Genomic DNA, 15,295 nt, shown 5'->3' with positions numbered 1-15,295 from the left:
AATGGAAGAAGTAATTTAAAATAGTCAGTGAACAAATACAAGAAGGGTATCAAGCTTAAAGCAAAATTTGGAGTTAATTAGCATTTTTAAAAAGTACAGCATGTATAACATTGAGACACAACAGAGAAACCATGTTATACTTTTATCCTGACCCCATCTTCAAGGCTAAAATCTCTTACTATGTTGCCCATATTCTATGCTATATTTGCTCCAAAGCATACCATATCCCAGTAAGAAAATGCTCTAATTTGCAGCATCACAATGTGAAACTGCCTATGCACTTAAAACTGAGAAGGTCATTTTCTTCCGGCCTGAATTTCTGGTGAGATCCACTGTTCAAGTTCAGATATAATTCTATTTCATTTCCGCTATTTTTAAGACGTGATCTTTTAAGTGACATCTTTTCATACTTGTACCATTCAACCATGCTTCAGTGAATTATTATCAGTCAATAGCAGAAAAAACCACGTTGTCTTTGAGTTGAAAATGAAATGGGAAAACTGCAGGACAGAGAGACCTTACTTGACAGATCGGGGTAACTTTGAAAGATCAGAATTGAAACTGATGTTCAATTTTACACAATTGGCCTTTGGAGTAACATTTAATTAGTAGACAAGAGAGGGTATCTATTAGGTTTTTGTGAAAAAGATGTGAGTTTTACAGATTTATCTTTGCTGCTGGAGATGTTAACATTTTGCTGAGAGACTCAAGCAATTGCTGTATCCTCTATTGCCAGTAGTTTTGCAAAGTTTCATGCGATCTTCCATTTATTCTGCTGGTACTTCTTAGGAGGGAAATCATTAGGTTGGAGCCAAGGTAGCATCAGACTTTGACAACTTTTTTGTTGTTGTTTTTTTTCATCACAGCAACATGCTTTTGCCTTATACAATAATACTTGGAGGACAGGAAAGATCCATGTGCATGAATAAAGCCAGTGAGAGGGACTCCTTATTTCATGTAGGCAAAGGGTTAGGTGTCTGTTCTTCAGTAAAACTAAAGAATCAAGTGTTTTAATGCCATGATGCTGATAAAGCTTGATGTCTGGTCTACTTAGAGCACTACAATAACATTGAAGGACTGATGACTTGCATGAGGTAAGCAAATGCTGAAAGTGTACTGTGAGCACCTCTAAGTAAAAGGAGCCTTGAATTAAATCCCTGCCTCTAGACTTGAGCTGATCTTTCAGTCCTCACTGAGGAAGCTTCTCTTCCCCACTTTATACTCACCCCTTTTGGCCCATGTTTTCTGAGAGACAAGGAGAAGAGGAAGCAAGGAGCAGAGCAGGAGAAGGGATGAGCTCACTGGCTGCCAACCACTTTATCTCTGGCTGGCTTAGTTTTCTAGTAAGCTTCTTCCCATTATGTCATAGATCCTTTGTAATATCAAAATCACAGTCATTTATTAGAAGCCAAATATCTGACTATGTGCTGTATATTTTGTATGGCATCTGGAACATTTCAAATATGATGAATGATAAAAAAAATGATTCTTACCTGTCTCTTCAAAGAGCCATCAAAGAGCAACATTAAGGATGCAATGGAAATGTGATGGTTCTCTGTTACTTGGATGCATATTTCAGCAGACTTACTGAAAATCTGGGTCTCCCTCTGTTGTTGGAGAAGAGGAAGAAGTTATAAGAGAAATAAATGCTGAATTAGTCAACTGAATAAACCTTTTGAGGGGATCGTGAATCTTTAAAGAGCCATGTTTTAGTATTCAGAATGGAGTCCAAAGCAAATATCATTTCTTGATGAGAATTTGACAAAAATATAACCAGGCCTGACATCCTCACATGGACCGAGCTTCCACAGAGTTCTCTTACTAAAGACAGAGTTAGTCATATGTGAACAGAGAGTTCAAATCCCAACACTCCATGTGTCAGCTTAAATATTAAGAAATTGATAATGCAAGGTCAGTGAGAGCACTTATATAAAGCATAAAACAGTGCAGTGTTTCAGATTATTTCCAGAAAGAAAATGCAAGAGAAGAACTGGAAATCGTCTCTAAAAAAGGATGACAGAGTCCGTCTGACACAGCTCTTTCACAATCTGCCAATGTTTATTATGAGCTTGTTCTGTCAAATCTATTATGTGGACATCATATTTGCCTTAAGAAATTGAAACAGTGAAGATAACAGAGTTACTGAGTACTTGCTGCTCTTTTGTATATTCAAGAAAAACACCAAATTTGATAAAGGTTTCCTTGAAGAAAGGTTGATAGATCAAATTCCATCCTAACATAGTGGAAGGTAAATTGCCACAAATCATATTTTTTTGCTTTTTTTAGGGGACACTTGGCATACCGGAATCCTTATGAATGTTCTTCTTGCTTTACAAGATGAAGGGAAAATACTTGCCACCATAGACCTATTCAGTTGAATAGCCTAGCCTTTTAATTTATCATGTTTTTCAACAATCTACTCTTAAATTAGAGTGAAAGCATAGCAGGTATGCAGTTTCTTTCTTAATAACATTCATGTAAACTGAACTTGCACTGTTCAAAGAAAGATGTAGCTAAGCTGACAGGCAGTAAAAACCTGAAATTTCACCTTCCCAAAAATACACTCTAGTGCGTTGACTGTGGCTATCCTCCAGGTGCACAACCAAGATACTTTATCATTCCTTCCTGGACAGGAGGGAAAAATATGGAGAAAGGCTGTTGCATTGAGATATGGGCAGGAAGAGATCACTCACTATTTACTGTCATGGGCAAAATAAACTCAATTTAGGGAAATTGATATAACTTACCACCAATCAAATCAAAGTAGGATACAAAGAAATTAGAATAAATCTTAAAACAACTTTCACCCACATCTCCCTTCTTCCTGGATTCAATTTCACCCTGAATTCTCCACCTCCTCCCCCTCCAGTCATACAGGGAGATGTGGAATGGGGGCTGCACTCTGTCACTTCTTGTCTCTGCCACTTCTTCCTCCTTACTCTCTTGCCCTGATCCAATGTCAGGTTCCTCCCACAGGAGATAGTCCTCCATGAACTTCTCCAGTGTGAGTCCTTCCCAGAGGCTACAGTTCTTCACAAACTGTCCCAGTATGTCCCTTTCATGGGGTCAGTCCTTCAGGAACAGCTGCTCAAATGTGGGTTCCCCACAGGGTCACAAGTCCTGCCAGCAAACCTGCTCTGTCATGGGCTCCTCTTTCCATGGGGCCACAGGTCCTGCCAGGATCCTGCTCCAGCATGGCCTTCCCACAGGCTCACAGGCTGTTTTGGGTATCCACCTGCTCTGGCGTGGGTTCTTCTGTGGCCTGCAAGTGGATCTCTGTTCCACCATGGACCTCCACGGGCTGCAGGGGACAGCCTACCTCACCATCATCTGCACCAGGGGCTGCAGCAGAATCTCTGCCTGGGCACCAGGAGCACCTCCTGCCTCTCATTCTGCACGGACCTTGGTGTCTGCAGAGTTCTTTCTCTCACATATTCTCCTTCCTTTTTCAGAGTTGTGGTTTCACAGTTCCTTTTTCCATTTCTTAAATATGTTATCCCAGAGGTGCTACCACTGTCACTGAATGACTCAATCTTGGCCAGTTGCAGGTCTGTCTTGGAGCCAGCTGGCACTGGCTTCATCTGATATGGGGGATGTTTCTGTCATCTTCTCACAGAAGCCACTCCTGTTGCCCCCCCGCCCTTACCAAAAGTGCTCATGTAAACCCAATATACATAGGCCTTTTCAGCCAGCAGAGACCAACGGAGGTTACTGAAATATTGAGAGGGTTGGAGAGGCTGCTGGGAAGGAAGACTGAGTGAAACTCCAGTATTGCCTAATTCCTGTAAATAAGTTGAATACTTGGGAATAAGCAAAGAAACTACAACGAGAAACCTAATATCCAGAGGAATGCATGTTAGTCTAAATATTGGGACATTGGAAAGAAAATAAATTAAATAGGCATAGTCCTTTGAAGCTTAGTTTACACAAGCACGTGTGATTTCTTGTGTGGGCATTTGCTGCTGAATATGTGAATGTAAGATGGTGGATAAAATAATCAGTGAAGCACTAGACCTTAATATCTGAGCCCTGTTGAGAAGTGAGAATTGTTAGCCTAGACACATTTAACACAGTAATGCAACTACATGTCTTCTAGACAGAAACCTGATCGAGCCATCTTGAAGTGAAGGTCAAGAAGTTTGGAACTCTCACTTGCACAGTGGCAGAGAAAGACTGCAGATTTTTCACATGTTTAAAATTTTTAAGTTATATCTTTGTCTGATGAGACTGGCTCTCTTAGAACAACGGAAAAACTTGATCCTTAGCTAAATGGCTACCTACCTATGACACAGTTGGGTCTGGGTATTTTCGTTTTCTGGACCTACAATTACCCCAGACTACTTTAAGGAAGCCTGTTAGCAACAATTATCTGTCCATAACTGAACTTCTAATAAAAAATACTTGTGAAATGGTTTGTATTTTGGGTTGACTATGAAAGCTTTTTACCTGAACTTGAGGGTTATTTTAATAAATATACTTCATACTCATTGTTTTCATTATTGAGGTTCTTTTTTTTCTTAATATGCTGAAGAACTAATTCTTATTCTCTTTCCAATAATATGCTCACAATACTTAAAGATACAGACCAAAAGTTGAGGCTTGCAGAGGAATTACAAATTAAAGCAGGCTTTCATGCCAAGCCATCATGGTTTGCATAATGGTACTACTATGTGATGAGAAGTTAGTCAAAAGATTTCTGTCAAGCAAATTCAAATTATGGTAATTAATTTTCAATTGAGTCTTCAAGATTTTCAGCATCTTTTTCAGCTGGTTTTCTTTGGAGGGGTCAGTTTTCTTTTATGGTTCATTTTCTGACACCAGCCCAAAATCATCTTCAGTAGCCCGAGAGGGAAAGAATCCTCAAAGACAAGCACAACACTCTTCCTTCCTGATGTGTACACAGGTTCCTTCAAACTATGCTCAGTGATAGACATATTCCTTTGTGTACTATGGTATCTTGTCAAAAGTGATGGAAACATGCTGCGTGTTTTTTTGAATTCCATTTGAAAATCTAATTTTGATTTTAAGTAGCAAGTCAACCAAGAATATCCATCTAATACTGTTACAGTTCAACCTGACACTAATCCCTGTGACTTGCAAGTTGAATAGCAAGGGTCATAAAAGTGAGATCTTCCATCTACCTCAATTTTCACAATGATTACTTGGGAAATGCTTTTATTTTTGGCCTTTAAAAAAATCTATGAATCAGTGTTTCTTATAGATAGAGAAATACAAAATGTGTTTTAATATTAATATATTTTTGAAAAATTTTCACTTTAGTGTTGATACAGTGTGGTTTCATGGAAAAGTAATGTTCGCCTCTTGTCCTTTTTTGGATTAATGATGGTGGTGGGGATGGTGTTGCTTCATTTCTCAGCAGCTGTGATAGTTACAAATAAAATGAAGGTTTGTGTTGAAAGTTAGGGTACTGACAACTTAAAGGTACTTGTTATTATGTACAGTTATCTCAGAATCTTCTTGCTTTGGCCAATATTTCTACATGAGGGAAGTACTGAGATTTCCATCAAAATATCTGGTATCTGACAGCCAGAATAAAAAGGAAAAGGTATCTTATTGCTTCCTTAAACTTTCACTGTGAGGCAGTTATTTCAACAAAAATCTTTATTTTAAACAGCAAATTTGTACCCTATACAGTGTGATCCCCTCCATACCTAGGCATGAAGTAATATTAGTGGCTAAATAGAAGAACTGGGTCTTTTTTGTAGTTTTTAAGGCAACTTTAGGGACTATGCTACTCTAAAACAAAGGAAAATTTGCCTCTGACCAAGAAAATAGAGTTTTAAGGCACTGAAAAGGGAAGCTTAATGGTAGCCCATAACATTCACATTTCACACAGAAATTTAGTTTCTGTGTCCTTAAGTCGGACCAAAAGTTAGAGCTTCTGGCCTGGAAACTTTGGTGTTTTCTAATTGTGAAAAAACGTCGGTTGCAATTCAAATGAGAAGAGTTACCTTCAACTCAGTGCAACAGCAGTATGGTCAGAAACTTCCAGTTTGAGGAAACAAGACTGACCCCACAGATCAGTCCTTAGGAGTTCTGATGGTTTGAGGTATTATAAGATTTTTCTCATATGGAGAGTGAGCTATTAATTAGGAATTTTATTCAAATTTAAGAAATCTGCACTTCCTGACTCCTTAAGGAAAAGTGAAGAAACCATGAGCTTTTTACCTGTATTGCTTTAAACAAGATTGAAGGGCTCAGCTGAAGGGCAAGAATAAGGAACCACAGAGCAATAGCACTATAAATACTCCTTGTTTTCACAGCAGACTTGGAAACTGCCTGCTTCTTCTGAAAAAACATTGGTATAAGAATTGTGGGGATAGTTTATTTACATTAAATACTCTGATGTAGACAGACAAAATGCTCTGTAAAATATATTTTAGTAACAAGTCCCTCAGGCATCTGTAACAAGTGCCAGCAAAGGTGCCACCTTCATTTGAATCCATCCATTTGGGAATTACACTGACTAAAAATAGTCTATGATGTACTGTGGACTATGTCAAAGGTAATAGATTCGTAACACTTCTGTCAGCCTGAACCAAAAAAGAAAGAGCTTTAATTGGCTTCAGCTATCAGCTGGTTAACCAGCTATCAGCTGGTTAAATTCATACTCTGTTTTCTCTACCGGTCTGGCAGCAGCAGCAAGAGACAGGCAAAAGATCACTGGACAAGGCACAATGCTTTCACCATAGTCATGACTGGAAACCTCTGTAAAGGAAAATGCATCACCTGTGATTTTCCTCTGTCCTTATGACAGTAGGACCTTGCATAAAAATAATAAAAGAAACACAAAATGTCTAAATATAAACAAAAGGAATGTACTTGGAAAGGCTATGTACTACATCAAAATGATGTATGTACTGTGTAACAAAATGAAGAAATATATTACTGCTTAGATGTAGTAGAAAACATATTGTCATAAATGTGAAATACGTTAGGAAATTTGCATCATCTGCAAAGGAGCATGTATAAAAGTGAAATTAACTCAATTTTGAAAGTTGTGATTTTCATATTAAGAGCTGGCATCCTAGATCTGCACTGAAAACATCATTGCAATAGTAGACTTAAAACAGGAGAGTGAAAGCTGTAGTCCAAAGAAATGTAGTCAGTGTTTGCTATTATGGATATTCTGTTCTTTTTGTGAACTGCTGTATATCCCTAAGAGAAACCTTTTCTTGATCATACGGATTTTTTGTTGGCTTTATTATGTTAATATCAATGCCTAGGAAACAAAATACCAACAAGTGGTATATACTTGTTCTACCACTCTCCCAGGCTAAGGTATTACAGTTTTGCTGTAGTCCTTAATTTCCATTTTGTGTGGGAAAAAAATGATTACCAGATGGCACATGGCTATTTTTACACATTTTATGGCAAGTTTCCAGCTGATAATTATGACATTACTGCAACAGCCTATGTCTTGTGTTGTGAATACTTGGCACTTAACTTAGTAACTACTCCTTAGAAGTGTTTTTTTCTCTTGATCTCTTTCCTCCCCCACCTTTACTTCCTCTCTTCCACTCTTTGCCTCTGTTATGTTCAGCTGAAACAGAAACAAAATTCAGGAAACACTATCTAAGAAAGCAATAATCTTTTATAGTCTATACTTTAGGCAGGAAAAACCAGACAAATGTAATTAAAAATACCTTCCTTTCATTAATCCTTTCTCACTTCCAAAAATTGTAATTTCTGGTTTTGTATTATCTCTTTCTGTTTTGATGCCTTACATTCTATCAAGGGTAAGTCAGGAAAAGTTCTCTTATTCATTGAATATCAGAATAGCCATGTGCTTCAGTAGTGAATTTACTGCTAATGCTTTCAGGCCTGCCGTATGACATCTGTGTTACACCATTCACTCATCTATTTTATTATCTTGCTTTAAAACCTCCTAAGGAGGTTGCATGAGAAAGGGAGAATCTGAAAGCAAAGGTAGTTGTAATTACAGTATTTTTGTACTATTATGTAGGAGTAATATGTCTAGAACTGCAATGTAACACTCCTGAGTAGAGATGAGCCTTAAAGAATACTGGAATTAATAGCTGTACTTTGTTAATGAGTCAGCTCACATACATTGAAACAGCAAATTTCAAAGGTGAGAAGGGAAAACATTACAATATTATTTTATTCCAAGTGTGGAAGCCTGTCACAATTATTTTAACTCCTCTGAAGAGAATGTACTTTACCTCAAATTCCTTGGAATCCTGCCTCTGTCATCTGTTTAACACTCTTCAAAACAGATTTTTAAGGAAATATATCTACAAATGCAAAAAATATATTTGTATAGACCATATAAGCAAGTGATAGAAGGGGGACCATAATAAGAAAATGGAAATTTTTTTAGGATAGTTGATATAGAATATTTTTTAAATTATTAGTCATGATTCATGTATGTTTGCCAGCTTGTTTCCTGGTTTCAATGATTAAACAAAAAAAAGTTATGTTAATTAAATGAGAATTAGTTCCTTCCTTGTGTATAAAAAAGGACTTGGTCAAAAGCTGTGCATTTCCAAACTGTATTGCTTTGCTTAGATAAACTGAATAGGAATCATGCACAACTTGGCACTGTTCGTTCTATATTTATTTGTTTTTAGCACATAGTTTAGGTTAATTAATCATGTAAAGTATCCTTTGCTATTCCCCACCCCAAAACAATTAACAGTTTGCTTTCTGGAGATGAAATGCTGTAATTGTCTTTGAGTGAATTGTACAAAGCAAAGTGAAACAAAAAAATAACATTTGAAGATTACTTATTTCTATTTTACTCAAAACAGTGCTCCACATTTCTCTTAATTACCTGGTATTTGGGAGGAAGTTGGGAGGAAAGGTGGGGGTGAAGCATGATCCAGTAGCAGACTGCATGTGCTCTATCCAGTTTGTAAATGCATTGGCCAGATGTAGAGAAAAATTCTAAGCAAACTTTTTCTTCCAGAAAAAAGAAAAAAAAAAGTTTAAAAATGAGGCAAGCTTTTTGAACATTCAAAAGAAAAAAAATCTGGTGAATGATATGAAGAAGCTATGCAGTCGGGTTCCTTTCCTCATTAAAAAAAAAAAAAAAAAGGTGTCTGTATAAATTAAAGCTACAATGCAAGCCTCTGCAGGAAACCAAGAGTTTTATTAACAATCTACTAAGAATAAAATGAAAATAATAGGCAAAATGTAATGACAGAACAATGATTCTAAATCCTTGTCTGAATGAAAATTTTAAAGTAAAAGCAATTACACATGCTAGACATCTCATGTCAATGGACTCTGTTTTGCCTTTAATGATTGATCTCATTACAATTGAATGTGGCTTTAATCCTCTTGTCTTTTGCTGCACTGATTTTGAGGATTAGCATTCTGAGAGACTGAGTCATCAGGTTATTCTGAACAAGTTGACTTCGAAACAAGTTCTAATCAGTGCAGTACAAGGTTAAGATAATCCTTGCTCTTCTTGACATTCTGCCTCTCATTTTCTGTTAGGGAGACAATCAGCTGGCTGTGAAAGATTGAACAAGTGAAGGCGTTTTAAAGTAGTCTCTAAAACCAAGTTAATGGCACAAAATAATGGGGAACCAACCTATTATAAGGCCTAATTTAAACATACTTGGCCAAATTGAAGTGTAGCCTTTCACCTGTAGTGCTGAACATCCTATCATTTGTCTTTTCATTTAATTTCTGCAGGGGAGCTCAGTCTGAGATGCTTAAATACCCAAAGCTGAAGGCATGTAAGCCTGATACCAGACCATATATTTTCCCCAATAGCAGGCTACCTTACTGGACAGGTGAGAAGGAGGTTCATGTTGTTCTAGTTTTCAAAGTGAGAGATACTGACATAGTGATGATTTTTGCAATGTCTTCTTTGTTCGCCAATATTTGTTTTCCAAATTGAAGGCCGTTCCTCACGCTGGTATTTAAAGTTGAATCTACTTTTACACCTTAATACAAGGAAATTGCCTTCATGAAAACCTTTCATCTCCTGGCTTTGCTATACACGTTTCTCTTAATGTGTTTCACAAGACATTGACTTCTTCTATGCATTGCTTCCTACTGCATTTGCATCCTGATCCTTTGCCAGAGAGATTTTGCAGGCTACAGTATTTTTAATTTTTTTTTTTAATAGGTGCCCCTGTTGTCTGTGTAATTGTTTGGCTCATTTCTCTCCTGGAGAAGACGTTCAGTTTTGTTGGTTCTTTTCTTTGACTTCAATAAAAGAATTCTTGGTACCTCTATTTTTCAGTAAGTATCATAACTGCACCATTTATATGCTGCCTAGAGATAACTGTGTCTGCAAATTAGTTCCGTATACTCACTTAACAGGCATTATGATAAAGTAGAAAAGGGATGAGTGTATTCATACTCTCAGTTCTTACATTTAAGTAATCAGTTATTATTCAAACTGGCAAGAATACTCTTGAACAGACTAATACCCACTCTAGCAGAAGGAATTCTACCTGAAAGCCAATGTGGTTTCAGAGCCAACAGGAGTACCACAGACATGGTATTTGTTCTCAAACAACTGCAAGAGAAGTGTAGGGAACAGAATAAAGGTCTCTATGTAACCTTTGTTGACCTCACCAAGGCTTTCGATACTGTGAGCAGAAAAGGTCTATGGCAGATTTTGGAACGTTTAGGTTGTCCCCCCAAGTTCCTTAAAATGATCATCTCACTCCATGAGGATGAACACAGCCGAGTCAGACATGGCAATGCACTTTCTGAGCCCTTTCTAATAAAGAATGGTGTGAAACAAGGCTGCGTTCTTGCTCCAACCCTTTTCACAATCTTTTTCAGCATGATGCTCCAAAGGGCCACGGCAGACCTCGATGATCAGGACGGTACCTACATTCGATATCATACCAATGGAAGTCTTTTCAACCTAAGGTGACTGAAGGTCCACACTAAGACCTTAAACCGTCTTGTCTGGGAGCTGCCCTGCTGATGACGCCGCCCTGGTCACCCACACAGAAGCAGCTCTGCAGCGTTTAACATCCTGCTTTGCTGAGGCTACTGAACTCTTTGGGCTGGAAGTCAGCTTAAAGAAGACAGAAGTTCTCTATCAACCTGCACCTCAGGAAATCTTCCATCATCCCCATATCACCATTGACGAATCAGAGCTACAATCAGTCCAGCAGTTTAATTACCTAGGGAGCCTCATCTCCTCGGATGGTAAGATTGATGGAGAGATAGACAACAGGTTAGCAAAGGCATATAGAGCTTTCGGAAAACTCCATAAAAGAGTTTGGCAAAATAAACACTTGAAGAAAAGTACAAAGATCAGTGTTTACAGAGCCATTGTGCTGTCTACTCTTTTATATGGGTCCGAATTATGGGTCATTTACCACCACCACCTGTGACTCCTAGAACACTTCCATCAACGCTGCCTCCGTACAATCCTAAACATCCACTGGTCAGATTATGTGACTAACACATCTCTTCTAGAACAAGCAGCAGTCACAAGTATAGAGGCCATGTTGCTGAGAACACAGCTGTGCTGGGCAGGACACGTCTCCAGGATGAAGGACCACTGCCTCCCTAAGATCTTGCTTTGTGGTGAACTTGCCACTGGCTGCCGCAAGAGAGGAGCCCCGAAGAGGAGATACAAGGACTCCCTGAAACAACATCTCAGCCTTGGCCATACTGATCATCATAACTGGTCTACTCTGGCCTCCAATCGTGAGGTCTGGAGACACACCATCTATAACGCTGCTGATGCCTTTGAGAACGCAGGTAGAATCACCCTTGAGGAGAAAAGACAACGCAGAAAGAATCATGTCTTGCAGAATATACCACCTAAGGAGTCTTTCTGCTGTGCCTTTTGCAACCAGACATGCCTATCTCGTATTGGCCTTTTTAGCCACCAACGCACTTGTAGCAAATGTGGGTAGAGCCCTTCCCAAATCTTCGTTCGCGAAGCCTAGCCGTGATGATGATAGTATTCCAAAAAACCTCATGAAAATATAAACTCTTCTAGTGACAAAATTGTTATAGGAATATGCTGTTACTGCTCTATATAATGGTACAAGATCATGACGTATAAATGCAGATTAAAGAATATGCTCCAACATATTAATATATTTTCAAAACTATTAATAGATATATAGATTAGAAAAACCATTAAACAAAAGTTTGAATCAAAGTCTGCTTTTTCTGCAAATTAGTTTCTTCAAAGCTTCAGTTATTTTTTGGTTTTTCCCATTCTTGATATATATTTTCTGGTCTGATACCTGGCATTGGAAATTTGAAGATTTGGTGAAAAGCTACATACTCACAATAATATATTCATTTTACAGATTTTTGTTCTCCAGAAATTGCAAATTTATTAATACTGTTTAAAAAGTTATTGAAAGGAAGAAAAACAGTAGTTAGGGTATATTTTTAAAAAATATAATGCTTTCTACAGGAGAAACTCAATGGAAAACTGTAGTGCAATATACATACAACTCATATGCTCTAGCTCGCAAAGATTTCTTATTAAGAAAACTTTTTTGTCAGTGAGGGTGATTTCAAAGCTCTTATTTGGAAAAGATTACTTTAAAAATATTTTCTTAAGGTATTGAAAAACCTTTAAAACTTTAAAAATATTCGAGTTTCAGGATTTCATAATGTTTGGGGATCTGTTAAGAATGGTTTCCTCTATTAGAAATAGATATTAATTACATTCAAAAAAAATGAACAAAAATGCTATTTACACACAAAAAAATAAAGCTTTTTAAAAATCAAACAAAATGCTTTATTTACATCTTTTGTCACTTAGAAATTTCAGCTGAACTTGAAAAAAATTCAGCAAAATGTTACATAGCAGAAATTCTAACTCTTTTATATCATACCTCTGACTCTTCACTCTGATGATGTTCATAATGTTAAATTCACAGGTACTCCCTCTCTATCATGATTGTCTATAACTGACTCGATTATCATTATCAACTCTAACAGCTGAGGTTGAAATTAATCAGATATTTAAACACAAAATCTTGACTTCTAATACCAGTTTTCTCCTTCATCATTTAGGATGGTTATGTATATGATAGAGAACAATATCTTTGCAACAACACTCTTATTTCTCCTCTTAAACAGATAGGGACAGAACTTTTGTAAGGAAAAGCTCTATATGATTTGGTGAGGCAGGTACCTATATTATTGGGTTTATGCATGTGCTGTACTATTTTTCTCTGATTGTCTCATCAAGAATTTTCTGTTTCCTCAAGTGGCAACTGTGCTGACATTAGGCAATTTAACAACACAACCAGGAAAGTAATCAAGCCAAATATTCACATAGCTGAGACATATGTGTTTATATCTGTTGTCTATTTCTGTTTTCTATTATTCTATACTTCTTTTCAACCTTTTATCATCCTGTTCTCTCTGTGGTTAATTGATCAAACAGCTTTTAATAATTTTTAATGGCATATGCAATTAAAAAGTAATTATTTAACAACTGTTTCCCTGATTTCTGTGGTCTATTATGTTAGACCACAATGTGTGAACATCAGCAGTACATATACCACTGCCATTATATTAAACTTTTGTTTTGTTTGTGCATGCAATCTTTTAGTTTGTTGCATTTTTATTCTCAATATTCACAAATATGTTTTAAGCAACTTAGAGAAGACAGGAAATAAACTGCCTTCTTTAGCTGCCTGCTTACAAATCTTACACGCATTTGGTAGTATATATTTCCAGACTGAGTTGGGGTAATAGTGGACACCAAAAGCTGCTGGTTGGGGATGAATGTAACACCTAAATGTGTTTTGAATGCTTCCGTTACATCTCATTGATTACTTCAACTTCATCACTTAATTTTAGGAATGTCTTTATACTATCAATGTGGGTCTTTTCATGCACACACATATACACACATGCTCTCTCTGAGGTGGAGACTGCATGAGAACTGAGAAGGATAAAAAGCCCAGCAGTTCCAATTTCATCCTCTCTCTGCCTTGTTGGACCTGCTGCATGGACCCAGGGAAGCCTCTGCGCCCTTCACAGCCGCTGCAGCTGGTGCTGCCTCACTCAATCCCGCTCAGCATTGCGCTCTTTGTTTATGCCCCACTTCTCATCCAGATCTGCCCATGCTGGCTTGCCACAACCCCTGCTCCTCACCAGTCCAATCCAATTCCCCACCACTCGCCTTTCGACTTCCAGCCACCAGGATCTGAAAATCACCGCTGCAGCAACCACACCAGGTCCAAAACTCATCCCACTGGGGATGAAATCAATAGCCCAGCTGAAGTGCATCTATACCTCGCTAAGTCTGAAGTGTGCCAGGCACACTGGAGCATACCTGCAGTCTTACAGGGACAAGCCAGGGACTCCCAAAGTAATAAAAGTCAACAGGGAAACACCAGAAAATAGTCTCAAAAACAATGAGTTGTTCCTCTAGGAAGCCAATGCAGCTCAGCTAAGTTGCCTTTACACCAATGCACACATCCTCCAACAAATGGGAGGAGGTGTTGGAAGCCATTGCGCTGATAGGAAGCTATGACCTCCTTGTGATTACTGAAACTTGGTAGTAAAAATCCCATCACTGGAGTGTGGCTACCAATGGCTACAGGCTGTACAAAAGAGGAGGAAGGAGAGGCAATCCATCAAGAGGTGGATCAAGTTGAAGTGAAGAGCTGTCTCTGAAGAAAAGTCAAGAGCAGGTTGAAGGATTATGGGTAAGAATCAGAAACCAAGACACCAAAAGTTAATATCTACTACAGGCAACCTAATCAAGGCAAGAATGAAGCCTTCTTTCTCCAGCTACAGGAGGCGTAAGCCTCTCAACCTCTTGTCCTGCTGGGGGACTTCAACAACCCTGACATCTGCTGGAAAAGTAGCATGGCGAGCTGTAGGCAATCCAGGAGGCTGCTGAAATGCATGAAGGATAACTTCCTGACACAGGTAATAGATAGCCTACCAGAGGCTAGATGGAGCTCTAAGCAACCTCATCTAGTGAAATCTGTCTCTGTCCATGTCAGGGGAGTTGGAACTAGGTGATTAGGTCCCTTCCAATCCTAAACATTCTATGATTCTGTGAGAGTTGTATACAGATGCTCCTGCAGAACGTAACTCATTAGTGTCACCAACAATACTGACATAGAAGTTTCCTTTTACTCAGTCTTTACTAAAATGCACTATCTTTTAGGAACTCAAGGTCTTGGAAGACAGGGAAAATCTGGAGCAAGGAAGGCTTACTCTTTCTGGAAGAGGATCCGGTCAGGAAATACTTAAGGAAAATAGATATATCAGTTGACAGGCTTTTTGGGCTGCACCCATAAGTGGCAAGGGAGCTCTCTGACATCATCACACTTGT

Source organism: Pseudopipra pipra, chromosome Z, assembly GCF_036250125.1.
Source record: "Pseudopipra pipra isolate bDixPip1 chromosome Z, bDixPip1.hap1, whole genome shotgun sequence".
NCBI lineage: Eukaryota > Metazoa > Chordata > Aves > Passeriformes > Pipridae > Pseudopipra > Pseudopipra pipra.
This window is presented reverse-complemented; position numbering follows the sequence as displayed.